General features: G+C 37.3%; 1 protein-coding gene across 1 annotated transcript in view; it reads right to left on the bottom strand.

The window, feature by feature from the left end:
• ZNF383 (zinc finger protein 383) overlaps positions 1 to 15,545 on the bottom strand; it is an 82,221-nt gene extending 66,676 nt beyond the window's left edge. Inside the window, exons 1-2 of the mRNA XM_073885335.1 lie at positions 15,474 to 15,545; positions 12,021 to 12,145 (exon numbers count right to left, since the gene is read on the bottom strand). The gene's annotated coding sequence lies outside the window, so the exon portion shown is untranslated. The remainder of the gene's footprint in view (positions 1 to 12,020; positions 12,146 to 15,473) is intronic.
• Positions 15,546 to 15,654: the final 109 nt, after the last annotated feature.

The raw sequence follows: 15,654 nt of genomic DNA, 5'->3' as shown, positions 1-15,654 counted from the left end.
TACATGTAAAACACAGGAAGGTAGAAAGCAAATAAAATAACTTTCAAAACAAGAGAAGATAAGAATTAATAAATGTAGAGATTAAATCGAGTCAACACTAGTCTAGATTTAGTCCATAATCCAGAAGTGTTCTTTCTAGAGGTCAGAATATGGGTGTGGTCCAGAAAAAAAAATTGAAAACTAAAGACATTATGAATGAGGAATTTTATATAACTATATAAACTGGGATTCTTTTTAAACATTCTACTACTTTATACCAGTAAGTTTGAACATCTAGAGCAGGATTTTCACACTGTTGACATTTTGGATCAGATAACTCTTTGTTGTGAGGGGCTAGCCTGTGTAGTGTAGGGTGTTTATAGTAGCATCCCTGTCCTCTGCTCACTAGATGTCAGTATTATCCCCTTCCCTCTAATTGTGATGAACAAGAATGTTTTCAGACATTTAAATGTCTGGGGTGGAGGACAGTGTAAAATTGCCCCCAGTTGGCAATTACTGATCTACATGAAATTAATCATTATCTAAGAAATAACCTAATTTTATTCAGGAAGAAGTAGAAAACCTGAATAAAACATAACCAACAGGAAAAAAATGTTAAAATATTTAAAGATATAGCCCCTTAAAAGTTCCCCAAGGACCAGGTGTTTTTAAGAACACGGCATGCTGGGGTGCCTGTGTGGTGCAGTTGATCGGAAGACCAACTCTGGGTTTCAGCTCAGGTTGTGATCTCTGGGTCCTGGGGTTGGGCCCACCTCTAGCCCTGAGTCAGGCTCCTATTCAGGGTGGAGTCTGTACTCAGTGTGGAGTCTTCTTGTCCCTCTCCCTCCCCCTCTGCCCTGCCCCCCATTTGCATGTACTCTTTCTCTCTCTCAAATGAATGAATAAATCTTAAAAAAAAAAAAAAGAATACAGTGTGCCAGTCCTTCAAGTAATAGATAATTTATATATTATATAAATTCTTCCAGAGCCTGGGGGGTAAAAATAGAATGCTTACCAACTTACATAAGAGGTTACTAAAACTTTGATACTTAAATGGGACAAGAATATGTTATGGTTTGAATTATGTCCCCCCAGAATTCATGTTGAGGCCCAAACCCCCAATACCTCAAAATGTGACTGTTTGGAGACAGGGCTATTAAAGAGATGATTAAATTACAATGAGTCCCTTAGCATGGAACCTAATCCAATCTGACCGGTGTCCTTATAAGAGGAAATTTGGACACACAAAGAGACACCAGGACTACACATACACAAACGAAAAGACCACGTGAAGACCTAGTCTTGGAAGAAACCAAACCTTGATCTTGGACTTCTAGCCTCCATAACTATGATCAAATAAATTTCTGTTAAGTTACCCAGTGTGTGATATTTGTTATGGCAACCCTAGCAAGCTAATACAGAGTACATAATGAACATTAAAAGCCAATGTAAAGGAGTTTTACGTCTTTATTTGTAAAGAGATATAAAAATCCTAATTAAGAAATCAAACCTAACACTGTATTAGAGTATTACTACCATATAAGATAATTTACTCAAATTGTCCAAGACCTAACCTGCTTTCAATTAATGATATATCCAGGGTCTGTATATTCCCAAATTCAAGAAAACACAGTAATTTTCAAAAGGCATGATACAGCCCCAACTTCTGGATTCAGCTATTGTATATTTATATGGTCTAAAGAGTTGCAATGCATGTTTACTTGCACAATTTAAACTCAAATTTTGAAGTATTACAATAACTAGAATATACAATATTTTTATTTATTTCTTTTTTAAAGATTTTATTTATCTATTTAACAGAGAGAGACACAGCAAGAGAAGGAACACAAGCAGGAGGAGTGGGAGAGGGAGAAGCAGGCTTCCCGCTGAGCAGGGAGCCCGATGTGGGGCTCGATCCCAGAACCCTGGGATCGTGACCTGAGCCGAAGGCAGACGCTCAACGACTGAGCCACCCAGGCAATCCTAGAATATATAGTATTTTTAAATCTGGTAAGCCAAGTCCCCCACCACAGTTTTTTCTTTTTCTGCCTACTCCCATGTATTTGTTCTCCTATTGCTTAGAATTATATCAACTATTTCTATTAATTGAATTTTTATTCTATTAAAACTTTCCATCAAGGAACATGGTCTTTCACACTGATTTTTCTTATGATATTCCCTTTAATAAAATTTTGTAGTATTGCATATGAATCTCATTGCTTTCTTATTCTGATTTATTCTTTTTTTTAAAGATTTTGTTTTGGGGGCACCTGGGTGGCTGTCGTTGAGCATCTGCTCAACAGGTGAATGGATAAAGATGTCGTCCATATATACAATGGAATATTACTCAGCCATCAGAAAGGATGAATACCCAACTTTTACATCAACATGGATGGGACTGGAGGAGATTATGCTAAGTGAAATAAGTCAAACAGAGAAAGACAATTATATGGTTTCACTTATTTGTGGAACATAAGGAATAGCAGGGAGGACATTAGGAGAAGGAAGGGAAAAATGAAGGGGGGGAATCAGAGGGAGAGATGAACCATGAGAGACTATGGAGAAACAAACTGAGGGTTTTAGAGGGGAGGGGGTGGTGGGATAGGTTAGCCCGGTGATGCGTATTAAGGAGGGCACTTACTGCATGGAGCACTGGGTGTTATATGAAAACAATGAATCGTGGATCACTACATCAAAAACTAATGATGTATTGCATGGTGACTAATATAACATAATAAAATAAAATTTTAAAAAATAAATTTAAAAAATTAAAAAATTAAAGATTGAAAGAAAAAAAAAGATCCATGTGCTCTACTGACTGAGCCAGCCAGGTGCCCTTTGTTCAGATTTATTCTTGTGTTTCATGACTTTGGGACTAGATATATATTTTTTATTCATTTTTAACTGGTTACAGCTAATATAGAAAATAGTGTTAATTTTTATATCTGTGTCTTATATCCATCATACCAAATGTTTTCCTAGAGTGTCTTCGTTTATCCAGATGTACAAATATATGATTTAAATAGAAATAATTCTGACTCTACCTTTCCAGTGTTCACATCAATTATTTTCTAGCCCTGTTGATTGGTTTACATTTCTTTTTTTTCTTTTTAAAGATTTTATTTATTTTTTGACAGAGAGAGAGACAGTGAGAGAAGGAACACAGTCAGGGGGAGTGGGAGAGGGAGAAGCAGGCCTCCCGCAGAGCTGGGAGCCTGATGGCGGGGCTCGATCCCAGGACCCCGGGATCATGACCTGAGCCGAAGGCAGACGCTTAGCGACTGAGCCACCCAGGCGCCCCATACATTTCTAAAACCATGTTAAATAACTTCAATAAGTGTACATGTCCTCATCTCTTTCCTGATATAAACGGATATGACTTCAGTATTTCAATGAGGAGCATATTACCCATGGGGTTTGGTAGACAGCTTTGGTCATAGTAAAGTTTGGCCTTTCTATCTTTATATTAATTTTATTAGAAATGACAACTAAGTTTATCATGCCTTTTGGAGGTAATCATATAATTTTTATCCTTTAACTTACTGAGTAATAAAGTATTTCCTGGTATTACAATATGCTTTATTACAACATAAATTCTATTTTGCTATAGTATGAAAGCAAAATATCCCATGTGTTAAGTTTTAAGACAAAGACTCTTGTAGAGTGGGGCGCCTGGGTGGCTCAGTCGTTGAGCGTCTGCCTTTGGCTCAGGTCATGATCCCAGGATCCTGGGATCGAGCCCTGCGTTGGGCTCCCTGCTCAGCGGGAAGCCTGCTTCTCCCTCTCCCGCTCCCCCTGCTTGTGTTTCCCTTTCTCGCTGTGTGTCTCTCTCTGTCAAATGGATAATCTTAAAAAAAAAAAAAAAAGACTCTTGTAGAGTTAATTTTTAGCATTTTGATTGAAGGGCAAAGTTGAGGATGTAATAAATCTGAAACCTTTCTGCATGTCTAGGAAAATCCAGCTATTTATAGCTTGGGTTATGGCAGTTCCATTGCAGAAAACAGCAGTGGAGACTGACAGCTCTCTTGCTCAGGAGATAACATTGAACTGTTGGAAACCAGGCATGTACAAGAGAATGTTTACCCATGATATCACAATATATAATTAGAAAAGTGTACCAGACGGTTTGCCGAATACAATCACAAGTAGAATCTGATAACTGGGGTTCTTTGTTTTGTTTTGTTTTATCTCCAATTTGACATTTTAATATTCTTAGGCTCCAGCTTTTGCAAAAAAGTGTTTATGAATTGCTCAGAATCTCATTGCTCACAACACTGACTGTTATTTAGAAGCTCACATTCTTCAACTCCAGCTTCAGCTGAGACTGAAACAAAAATAACATGTATGTGTATAATAATATATATATATACATATATAACACACATCTATATAATGTATATATATGTCTAGTAGAACTAGAAACTAAGAAAGGACTAGAGTTCTATATTAAGAAAATGTGAAATTATAACTCTCTGCCTCTACACATATGAATATTTTAATAACCTATACATCATGTGATAATAGTTAGAATTTTTGCATCTTTATATGTAAGTGAAATTGCTGTATAAATGTGGATTTTTTCCTATTTTAAAACTTATTTTTATCATACTTTAGGACTAAAATTATTTTCATAAAATGAACTGGGAGTGTTCTATGTTTCTGCCTAACCTGGAATAATTTGGTGGTCTTAAAGGTTAGCCTAGTCTAGCACTTAACTAGAAACTCCAGTTGAATGTGGACTGTTTTGGGGGCCATCCTTGTCTTGTCCAGACTTAATGTGAACACCTCTGGTGTTTTATCCTAAAGTATATAATACAAAAAAAAAAAAAAAGAAATGTTTTAGCAGGTTAAAAATGTTCTCTTCTATATCAGGTTGGCTAAATTTTTTCTTTTTTTTTTTTTTAAGTAGGCTCCATGCCCAGTGGAGGGCCTAAACGCACAACCCTGAGATCAAGCCCTGAGCTGAGATCGAGTCAGATGCTTAACCAACTGAGCCACCCAGGCACCCCATGATTGGCTAAATTTTTTGTTTTGTTTTCAAATTAGGAAGTTATGTTTACTATTATCAAATGCTTTTTTAAAAGTTTTTATTTAAATTTCAGTTAGTTAACATACAGTATAATATTAGCTTCAAATGCTTTTCCTATGTCACTGGTGTGCCTTCTAGTGTTTCCTTATTAAGAAAGATGTTTCTAATGGGTTTTGTTAAGTAGCTTTTATGAAATTAAAAAGTTGTCACCTATTCCCAGTTATCCAAGAGGGGCTTTCCCCACTTTAATCTTGAAGTAATCTTGAATTTTATTATTTTTTCTCCTTTTGCTGAGATATATGATTTGTCTTCATTAATCTAATAGTATAGCTTATTCAGCTGATATCTTTCCTGATATTAAATTTATCTTCGCATTTCTGGAATAAACACCACTTTGTCATAATATGTCTTCTTTTAACTTACAGCTATAATTTCTCTCTCTTTTTTTAAGATTTTATTTATTTATTCATGAGAGACAGAGAGAGAGAGGCAGAGGGAGAAGCAGGCTCACAAGGAGCAGGGAGCCCGATGCGGGACTCGATCCCAGGACCCCGGGATCATGACCTGAGCCGAAGGCAGACGCTTAACCATCTGAGCCACCCAGGCGCCCTATAATTTATTTCTTAACATTTTATGTAGGATTTTTGCTTATCTGATAAAAAATGAGATCAGTGTATAATTCTTTGTTCCTTGGATTTTCTTTGTTTAGCTCTTAATGGTTACAGTAATCTCAAAGTACATTTAGTAGCCTTCTTTTTCTAGTCACTGAAACAGTTTTTGTAAGATATAAATTATCTTTTCCTTGAAGGTTAAAAACTTACTTATAATTAGGGTCCCTGGCTGGCTCAGTCCATGGAGCATGCTACTCTTGTTCTCTGGGTTGTGGGTTTGAGCCCCACGTTGGGTATAGAGATTACTTAAAAATAAAATCTTAGGGGTACCTGGGTGGCTCAGATGGTTAAGCGTCTGTCTTCAGCTCGGGTCATGATCCCAGGGTCCTGGGATTGAGCCCTGTGTCGGGCTCCCTGATCAGTGGGAAGCCTGCTTCTCCCTCTCCCTCTGCTGTTCCCCCTGCTTGTGCTCTTGCTCGCTCTGTCAAATAAATAAATAAAATCTTAAAAAAATAAAAATAAAACAAATAATATCTTTAAAAAAATCCTTATAGTCATTTGTTCAAAGTATCTTTTGGCTGGAGAGTTCTTAGACTATTAATAATTTTTTTAAGATTTTATTTATTCATTTTAGAGAAGGAGCGGGGGAGTGGCAGAGGGAGAGGGAGAAGCAGACTCTCTGCTGAGCAGGGAGCCCAACACAGGAAGGTAGATGCTTAACCAACTGAGCCACCCAGGCACCCCTTTTATTACTTTTCTTTAAGGGCTAATGGTCTATTGACATTTTCTGCTTCTTCTCAAGAAAATTTTGGTAATTCAAAAAAGTTGATAATTTAATCTAGGTAGTTAGCATTAAATCTATTTACTGATTTTTAATGCCTACTGTATCTAAAGTTAAATCTCTGATAGTCCTAATTTTTATACTTTTCCTTTTTCTTGATGAAATATATTAAAGTTTTGTTCAGGGGCACCTGGGTTAAGCGTCTGCCTTCAGCTCAGGTTATGATCTCGGGGTCCTGGGATAGAGCCCTGCATCTAGAGCCTGGTTCTCCCTCTCCCTTTCCCCCTCCCCCCACTCATGCTCACTCTCTCTCTCTCTTTCTTTCTCAGATAAATAAATAAAATCTTTAAAAAAATTTTTACTTTGTTTCTCCCTAAAACCAGTTTTCACTGTTATAAATGTATCTTTGGTATTTTTGCTTGCTACTTATTTCATTAAAGTCTGATGTTTATTTCATTTCTTCTTTCTTTGAGTTCATTTTCTGAAACTGAATAGAAAATTGCTTTATTTTCAATTTTTCTTGTAGTTAATGCATTTAAAGCTATTATTTGTAGATCCCCATTTTGATATAAAGTTCCTTATTTTTTAGTTTTAAATGTTTCCTGATTTCCATTATAATTGTTTTTTAACCTATGCAATATTTAAGATTGTTTTGGGTCTACAGATATATGCTTTTATTTTATTTATTTATTTATTTATTTATTGCTTGTAATTTAATTACCTTGTAGTCCGGCAGGTAGACTGTAGAATATTTGATCTTTGAAGTATGGGCAATTTCAGGGAAATATTCGTTTGTGCTTGTAAAGTATAAAAAAAGTATTTTTGCAGAGAAGCTTTCAATATATAGCTTATAAATCAAGATAGCTGTATTGTTAAATTTTATTATTTTCTTACTGTTTCTTACTGATGTATCAATTTAGGTATCGGTTATGTTAAATAAAAAAGTCTATGATTGTATATTTAACTTTTCCTTCTAATTCCCTCAAGTTGTAACTTATATATTTTGAGACTGTATTATTAGAACCATACAGGTTCTTCACTGTTAAATCTTCATGGCATTATTTTTTTATTATTATTATATAGTATTCATTCTTCAAGAGGGCGCCTGGGTGGCTCAGTTGGTTAAGCGACTGCCTTAGGATCAGGTCATGATCCTGGAGTCCCTGGATCGAGTCCCGCGTCGGGCTCCCTGCTCGGCAGGGAGTCTGCTTCTCCCTCTGACCCTCCTCCCTCTCATGCTCTCTGTCTCTCATTCTCTCTCTTGCAAATAAATAAAATCTTAAAAAAAAAATTTATAGTATTCATTCTTCATCCCTATAAATGTGCTTGGTCTAATGTACTATTTTGAGTGGTATTAACATTGCCATATTTACTTTATTTTGCTTAGAGTTTGCATGGGACAATTTTTCCTTTATTTTCAGTCCTTTTTTTTTTCAATCCTTTCTTAAGGTTTATCTCTTATAAGCACTATATACCTAGATTTTGTTTTGTCACCCATTCTATAATCTGTGTCTTTTAATAAGATTAATCTCTAATTTCTTGTAATTATTGATATTTGAATTATTTCTATCATCTTGTTTTTTGTTTTCCCTTTAACACCTTTCTTGTTTCATTTGTTCTCTTTTGTCTTTTATGAGTTGATAATATTTTCTCTTGTACCTTTTCAAAAATCTACTCCTTTTTAAAAAAAATTTTTTTAAATTTATTTGTCAGAGAGAGAGAGAGCACAAGCAGGGGGAGTAGCGGGCAGAGGGAGAAGAAGGCCCTTCTAAGCAAGGAGCCCAATAAGGCACTTGATCCCAGGACCCCGGGATCACGACCCGAGCTGAAGGCAGGCACTCAAACAACTGAGCCACCCAGGCGTCCCTAAAAATCTACTCCTTTATAAGCTATTGATTATTTCAAGTACAAATTCTCAATCATATCAGACACAGTCTCCTTTTCACAACAAATATTTTATTACAACTCTTTTTTTTAAAGATTTTATTTATTTATTTGACAGAGAGAGAGAGACAGTGAGAGCAGGAACACAAGCCGGGGGAGTGGGAGAGGGAGAAGCAGGCTTCCTGCTGAGCAGGTGCCTGATGCAGGACTTGATCCCAAGACCTAGAGATCATGACCTGAGCCGAAGGCAGACGCTTAATGACTGAGCCACCCAGGTGCCCCTTTATTACAACTCTTGATTTCCTAAAATTAAATATACACATAGTATGATCTCTCACCATTCATAATGTTTTTTTTTAAAAGATTTTATTTATTTATTTGAGAGAGAGAGAGAGATGAGTGGGGGGAGGGTCAGAGGGAGAGGGAGAAGCAGACTCCATGCTGAGCAGGGAGCCTGACATGGGGCTCGATCCCAGGACCCAGAGATCAGAACCTGAGCCAAAGACAGATGCTTAACCAACTGAGCCACCCAGGCACCCCTCATGTTTTAAAACTCAGTATAATGCCCTAACTTGACATAAATAGGAACATTAAAGGAAAGAAAATTATAATATAAAAATGCCCCAAACGACTAACATGTTCTTACACCTATATATACAGTTACCAGAAACATGACAGCTACAAGTGCAGACTTCCACACATATGTTGGTAATATGAATACTGTAAGCAGGGTTGCCACTGTTGATGTGATTTTTCCAAAATGACAAAGCTCATTATAAAGTTCTGAATATAAAGTGCAATTCTGCCTCAATTGCCTTGACAGTTGCATCCCTGGAAAATTTGGTATGTATTAGAACCATCTAAAAAACTTTGTGTTCATATGTAAAACAGGCTATAGGCTCAGGTATTCATTAGCAGGATTTTCACCTATTTAAATATCCAGCACGATATTAAAAAATGGTGGTGGTGGGAAACAGTTCTTCTCTGTAGAGGGCTATTTTTTGCATTTCAGGACATCAGCATTTGTGGCCCCCACATATTTAATGCCAGCAGTTGTCCCACAAGTGTCCAGCTCCCTACCCTTGGAGTGGTTTCACCTTCATTGAGAATCCCTGACCTTCATGAATGTTCAGTAATGTATTCAAAAGACATTCAGGACATAGCACAATTCTTCCATGTTTAGCAGACTTCCGGCATCCCACCCACTAAATGCCAGTAGCATGTCCAATATCAATATTACAGCTAGAGGGGCGCCTAGGTGGCTCAGTTGGTTGGGTGTCTGACTCTTGGTTTTGCCTCAAGTCATGATATCCGGGTTGTGAGATTGAGCCCCACACTGGGCTCTGCACTCAGGGCAGAGTCTGCTTAAGATTCTCTCCTTCTACCTTCCCCTCTGCCCCTGCCACCACTCACTCACATGCTTTCTCTCTAAAATAAATAAATAAGTAAATAAATAAAAACAATCTTTAAAAAGTATATATAGCTAGAAACATTCCATAAATTTCCAAAACACCCCATAGGAAGCAGTATTGCCCCCACTGAATTTTAATAATTGCTATTGTATTTCTTTTTTTTTTAAAGATTTTATTTATTTATTTGACAGAGAGAGACACAGCGAGAGAGGGAACACAAGCAGGGGGAGTGGGAGAGGGAGAAGCAGGCTTCCCGCGGAGCAGGGAGCCCGATGCAGGGCTCAACCCCAGGACCCTGGGATCATGACCTGGGCCCAAGGCAGACGCTTAACGACTAAGCCACCCAGGCGCCCCTGATTGCTGTTATATTTCTGACCTGCAAAATTAATCATGAAAATTTCTAACAACACGTAATGATATTCAGTATATTTATCCTCCTCCCAAATAAAGAAGTCAAGTGCTTGAGTGTGCTTTAACTACCTTCTGAACACCCTCTCCAAATTGTCAGTGTCTAAAAGTGCTCCAATGAAAATATAATGTGAGCCACAGGTGATTTTAAAGTTTTTTGTGGAGATATTTGAAAAGTTAAAAGAAACAGGTGAAATAAATTTTAATAATATACTTTAATACATGTCCAAAATATTATCATTTCAACATGTAATTAATATAAGATTGTTAATAAGATATTCTGTTAAGTTCTCAAAATCAGATATGCTTTTTATACTTACAGGACATCACAGTTTGGACTAGCCATGTCTTAAGTGCACAATTATAATAGCCACACATTGCTAGTGGCCACTATATTGGACAGCACAGATAAAGAATGTTAGTTCTACCTTTTAAAAAAGACATGCATTAAACAGACATTATTTTTTAGTCCGTAGTTAAACTTAACAAAATATTTTGTAAAGCAGTGGCCTGATGCTCTTGAGATTTGCTGGTCTTATTCTATACCTTATTACCCACAAAGTTCAGACATTTTAGAACTCTATAGTGTTCTAAAACTGTTAAAAACTAAACGAGAGTACCATCTGGAAGACCATACCTTGTAAAGCTGGGTATTGTCCTCACATCTAGTACATGGTCTCATCAGAACCAATATATGATAGTTTTTTAGGGCCTGGGTACCAAAATGGAGACTGGGATAGCACCTATTAGTATTACATATAATGATCTACTATCAAAATATTTTTTCCCTCCTATTTAAAAAATTACCATCTCTGGGCTTTGCTGGTTTGGAGGTCTTAATGTTCAGGGAGAAACTATTCCACCAAATTTATTCCACTGAATTAGAAAATGAGAGTGCCACATAGCCATTTTTGTATTCCTCAAATCACTAAATAACGTGATATAAAAAGGGTTCTGTATTTAATGATTAATTCTGATTTGCACAAGGAAATAAGGTTCCTGCTACTCAAAAGGCAGGTAACAGATTTTCCAGGTGAAGTTTTATTTATTTTTATTTTTTTAAAAGATTTGACTTATTTATTTGAGAGGGGTGGGCAGAGGCAGAGGGAGAGGGAGAAAGAATCTCAAGTAGACTCCCTGCTGAGTGTGGAGCCCGAGCTGAGGGCTCGATCCCAGGACCCCAAGAACACAACCTGAGCCGAAACCAAGAATCAGTTGTCCAACAGACTGAGCCACCCAAGTGCCCCAGGTGGAGCTTTTAAAAGGTTGTTGGCTACCTATATTTTCTTTCTTACTTTGTCTTATATAGATTCATAATATATTAGAAATTTTTTTATTCCCTGTCACCCATCCCTCTGTTATTTTATAAGGGGCATACTGTTCATAGATGTCTTTACCAATTATTCCACAAGATATACGACATCAAGAAGGGATTGTGACAGAAACAGAAAATGAATGAACTTCACCTAGAAATTCTAAATGTGAAGTTAGATGCATTCACTAATGTTACCTTGGATTCACTCTTTTGGAGACAGCGTATTTTGACTTGTACAAGTTACAGCTGCATTATTTAAGGGAGCATTTTTGTTTGTTTGCTTGTTTGTTTTGTTGAGGAGAGTACATGCTGATGCTGGGCAACAAGGGATGGACTGTATTGGGCATTTGCCATGCTTTCTGGCTTCCTGGCATATTTTTCCCACCCTATATTCTAGGGGTTTGCTACATTATGAGACCTACCTCTCAAAGTTCCTAACTAGAAACTCCCCTCAAAGTAAGGTACCCTTAACTCAAAGAAGAACGATGTGGAGAATAAAGACATACATGGAATTGATTCTGATGAGTGTCAAAGAGATGCACTAGAAGCCATGGTCCTAATTGCTACATTCCATAACTCTGTTAGCAATACACTGTGGTACTTGTGCACAGTGGAGGTAGAGGTGGCTGTAGGCTCTGTGGGCTATTGCAGAATCTTCCCAAATGATCTTCTCCCTTTTTCCCTTGCCTTCCTCTCAACAATTCCCAAAAAGCAGCAAAAGGGATCCTGTTAAAAAATGAATCAGATGATGTCACTCCTCTTCTCAAAACCCACCCATGGGTCTTACTCACAGTAAAATCTGATGTCTTTAGAATTGTCTCCAACGTCTGCAACCCGCCCCCCTTGTCACCTTTGACCTCATCTCCGTATCACTTTTTTCCTGGCTCACTTTACTCCCACTACACTGAATTCCTTGATATTCCTAGAAATCTTTGCCTCTGCAGTTCCTTCTTTCTGGACACTCTCTCCCTAAATATTCACATTATTCATATAACATGTTATTGGCTACATGAGTTTCTTCTTCTATGAAGTGCCTCTTCGTATCTCTTGCCATATATGTTTTGGGTTTGTTATGCTTTACTTAATGATTTGGAGTTGTTCCTGCTACCAGTCTCCTGTAGGCTCTTGTTCTGTTTATCTGTTCCAGTTTATAACTTCTTTTCATTTTTTTTACTGTCATTTGATGAACAAAAGTGCTGATTTTAATATAGTCAAATTTATCACTCTTTTATATTTCTTTTGTGTCTGTTTAAGAAATCTTTAACCATGAAGTCTAAAAAATATTTGCTGATTTTTTTTTTTTTTACTAACAGTTTTATTAAAGATATGTTTTGGCATTTGAATCATTAATCCTTCAAGGGTTGGTTTTTGCATATGGTGCCAATTCCATTTCCTTTATGGTTTTTGGCCTATCCAGTTTTCCTTCATGTGGCAATTTCTTTCTCTAGGTTTTCTTAGAAAGGCTTTTAAACACATTACTCAAAATAACGATAGAATTCTCTTGAGTTTCAAATTTTCTTTCTATAGGAATGTCCCATTTTCTTTCTAACGTTGCTTGCATATATCTTCTCTATTTTTTTAATCTTTCTTAAAAACTGACTGCACTCTTTTACAGAGAACCAGCTCATGGTTTTATTAAACATATCTACTAGGATTTTTTCCCTACTTATTTTATTAACATCTGTTTATCACATTAATTCCTCCTTTCCAATTTCTTTGGGAGTATTTAATAGGACTTTAGTAGAATGTGATTGAATTAAAGCTTAATTAATTTGTTTTCACTCTTTCTAGTTTCCTAATTTTAGGTGAGATTTTCTTCTGGGTATCATTTTGGCCCATCCCTTAGATTTTTCATATGCAAGTACTATCTATCATTTTCCTCTTCATTCTAAATAGTTTGCAATAGCCAGTGTTATGTTGTCCTTAACCCCAGGATTATTCAGATGTGTGTATTTTATTTTATTTTATTTTTTAAAGATTTTATTTCTTTATTTGACAGAGAGAGACACAGCGAGAGAGGGAACACAAGCAAGGGGAGCAGGAAAGGGAGAAGCAGGCTTCCCGTGGAGCAGGGAGCCCGATGCGGGGCTCGATCCCAGAACCCTGGGATCATGACCTGAGCCGAAGGCAGACACTTAACGACTGAGCCACCCAGGCGCCCCCAGATGTGTGTATTTTAATGTACACGCATTTGGAACATTTTATATATTTTATTGTCTCTTGGTTTCTATTTTCATTTTTATGTAGTCTGAGAGTACGGCATATGTGATATCAGTTTGGGGGCTTTGTACTGTCTTTTATGTCCTACTTTTTGGAGAATTTTTATGAGTGTTCCATGTATATTTGAAAAAATGTTCTTGTTCTGGTTAAAAATAAAATAAAGTGTAGATATATATCAAGCATATATATTACTTATGATAACATATTACTTATGTTATCCCAATATAGCTTTATACCTACCTTTCTTCTATTTGATCTGTTTCTGAAAGATGTTAGTTTGTTACTGTGATTGTGAGTTCCTCAAAATTTCCCTATTTTACCAGTTTTTGCTATATATTTCAGAGCTATATTGTTAGATAAATGTTACTAGTATTGTATGCTCTTGGTAGCTGCATCTTATTAAAATTTGGAACATCTCCGTTAATATTGTTTGCTTTGAAATCTGTATAATCTAATACTATCAACACACCTGCTTTCTTCTTGATAATATTCCGTTGTAAATGATTTTTATACTCCTTTTCTTTTTAAATTTTTACTGTGAAATTTTCACACAAATACTGAAGAAAACATTATAATAAACTTTATGTACCTATCACCTGCTTTCAACATTTACCAACATTCTGTTATTTTTGTTTTATCCATCTACCCCTCCTCAGTGATGTTTTTTAAGCTAACATTTTGCTCGTTAGTATTTCTATATAAATCTCTAAAAGATAAGTCTTCTTTCTAACATAATCACACTACCAACAAAATTAACAGTTATTCTTAGACCTCTGATAAAAATGTGTGTTTACTAATAGACTTCCACAGATTTTCTCCTTCAACCAGGCTTTGGGAGAAGGAGAACCTGATGTAAGCATAGTCCAACCCTCTAACTGGCCCTATTTTTAAACTGAATCCCAGAGAGGGACATAACTAGCCTGAAGGTACCTAGCAGTCCCACACCAGAGCCTAGGTCTAGTTCCCTCAAAACCCCTTCCCCACTTCTGGGATTGACACAGAATTTCAGTAGGTCATAGAACCTCCTACCACTGTCAGGTAGAAGAACTTCCTGGCAGAGGCAATATTTATCGGGGTTTTGAAGAATGTTTAGTTCACCGGATGAAAGGAATTGTGTCTTCACACACACACACACACACACACACACACACACCCCAGACTTTAGGCTTCATTTACAACCCAAGGGCGTTGTTATTACTCAGATTTTAATTTACAAACTAAATTTGTAAATTAAAACAAAAATAGCAGTTTTCCTTAAGTGCTTTTTGTCACACGTTGACCATATTAAAAACCATTGTTATTTTTATAATTGTTGCCTACTAATGGAGATTGATGGGGATTCAAGGCTCCCTTTCCCTCCACCAGCCCTTCAGAAGGTGCCATCTTGCCCTGGTGGTATCCTTCAGGAGAGGTCTGGACCACCACGACTTGTACCCTATTTCCCCAGGTGGTTCCTCCTGTAAAAGGCTAAACTACCCTGCGTGCAGCCCATTCTGACATCTATCTTGCCGGGTGGTTTCATCCAGGATGGGGCTCCCGTTCTGACCTCTCCACATTCTTCCTAAGCGGTTTCTCCAAAAAGTAGACTGTACTGTCCTAACTTCTCCCCTCATCCCCTGATGACTCCTCCCTGGATTCAGCCGTAACATATAAAACGTTTGTCCTTCTCCCTTGGTGATTTTTCCTCCCCGGCTCCCTTCATTCCTGGTGGTTTCTCCCAGCAGATAATTGCTCTCAGCCAAGCGCCGTATCCCTAGAGGCAAACTAGCTTTTCTAAATATGACACAGAGTACCAGACCCCATCGCCAATACCTTCTCCCTCACAGAAGCCTACCTCGACCAGGGCCTCACCCCTGCATTCTATGTGGCAATCCCGGTCTCGCTCTATGAAAACCGGCGGGAGGCCTCTTCCTCCGCTGTACGGAATGGACACGCCTCAAAGATGGCGGCTCGCGCGCAGAAGCACCATTGAGCGAGGCCATGTTCTCGGTTCGACCGCGTCTCTTACGAGAACC

This window comes from Callorhinus ursinus, unplaced genomic scaffold, assembly GCF_003265705.2.
Source record: "Callorhinus ursinus isolate GAN/ISIS: 27379988/994484 unplaced genomic scaffold, GSC_fseal_2.0 scaffold61, whole genome shotgun sequence".
In the NCBI taxonomy this organism is placed as follows: Eukaryota; Metazoa; Chordata; class Mammalia; order Carnivora; family Otariidae; genus Callorhinus; species Callorhinus ursinus.
The sequence above is the reverse complement of the archived record's forward strand: the minus strand, read 5'-3'. Positions and strand labels throughout refer to the sequence as shown.